Below are 1281 nucleotides of genomic sequence, written 5' to 3' on the forward strand. Positions count from 1 at the left end.
CGTCACTGACTCAATCACTGACTCAACTCTGGGAGGATAGTGAAGGACGGAAAGCCTGGTGTGGTGTCAGTTCATGGGGTTGCAAAGAGTAGGACACAACTTAGTGACTGAATAACAACAAATAGTCTACAGTCCATGGGGTCACAAAGAGTCGGACATGACTGAGGGACTAACACTGAACACTGAGCCAAACTCTGGAGGCTAGGATGCAGCCAGGAATGAGCGGGTGCAGATACCACCCGTTATGAGAAACTCTGTTAGGAAAGGCAGGGTCACGCCGCTCCCCTTTTATTACACATAAGCCTCAGGTTTTGTCTATGTTCGTGAACACACATTATCTTTGTGTTTGAATGACCAAGCCAGGGCCTTGGCAAAGGACAACGTGCCAGTTTTGTGAGCGGGTCCCAAATGCTCCAGAGAATCTGAATCTCAAAGGAGACAACGATAATAAGCAACACAGGACTTCTTAGACGTGGATGCACGTAGCCCTGGCCTCTGGGCACCCAAATGTCATTCTGCCTCCAGGTCCTGTTGTTCTGTGTCTTTTGGGAAAGGTTCAAACATCTCCTAAAAAAAGATCCTCATGTTAAGGGCTTATTAAGTTAAGCACTGCCTGTATTTTGGTAAGCGGTCTTTTTGGCTTAAGCTCAGTCTTTCAAGAGTTTAGTCCCTCCCAGTTGGCACCCAGGGGATTGAACACGTGTTTCCACGGACAGGGTTTTCTCCACTCTGGAGCAGCGAGGGTAGCGCTCTAAACGTACATCCCTCAGCCCCCAGAGGTTTTCTCTCCGACCGCAGGGTCTTAGACGGTCCCTGCAATTTGGTTATCTGTAACTCAGGGTTCCCACAGAGTGTTCTGAGGCTCTGAGTGTCAGGCAGAGAGAGTTTGTGGTCCAGTTGGTTTGGAAAACCCTCAGCTAAATAGAACTCTGCAGGTTTCTTGGCTGGAGGGGTTTTCGAAGCTTTGGGTGTTCTGATGGGCTTTGTGGGCTTTGGGGAATTTCTATGGGGACGGGATGTAAAATACAGAATTTGCCAATCTGATTGGCCTCAGAACCCTTATAAGACAGATTTCCAAGCACCTTTTCTGAGATGCCCCCATGTAACAATGCCTTGTCCTGCCTTCTTTGTGCTGCAGTCAGCTGTCCAGCGCTCTGCAGACGTCACCTTTTCCAGTGGTTATCATTTGGTGCACGTCAGCAGACCATCTTGAATCCCGTCACAGTGACTTGTGATGACCTGTGGTCCAAAGCATGGTTGTTTGCGTCCTGCAGTGTTTCA

The 1281-nt window shown here is 48.9% G+C and overlaps 1 protein-coding gene across 1 annotated transcript in view; it reads left to right on the forward strand.

Moving 5' to 3' along the window:
• Positions 1 to 1281, forward strand: part of WASF3 (WAS protein family, member 3) — a 49147-nt gene that overhangs the window by 43306 nt on the left and 4560 nt on the right. The window lies entirely within an intron of this gene.

The sequence above is a fragment of the Bison bison genome, unplaced genomic scaffold (genome assembly GCF_000754665.1).
Source record: "Bison bison bison isolate TAMUID 2011002044 unplaced genomic scaffold, Bison_UMD1.0 scf7180017864299, whole genome shotgun sequence".
NCBI classification, from domain to species: domain Eukaryota; kingdom Metazoa; phylum Chordata; class Mammalia; order Artiodactyla; family Bovidae; genus Bison; species Bison bison.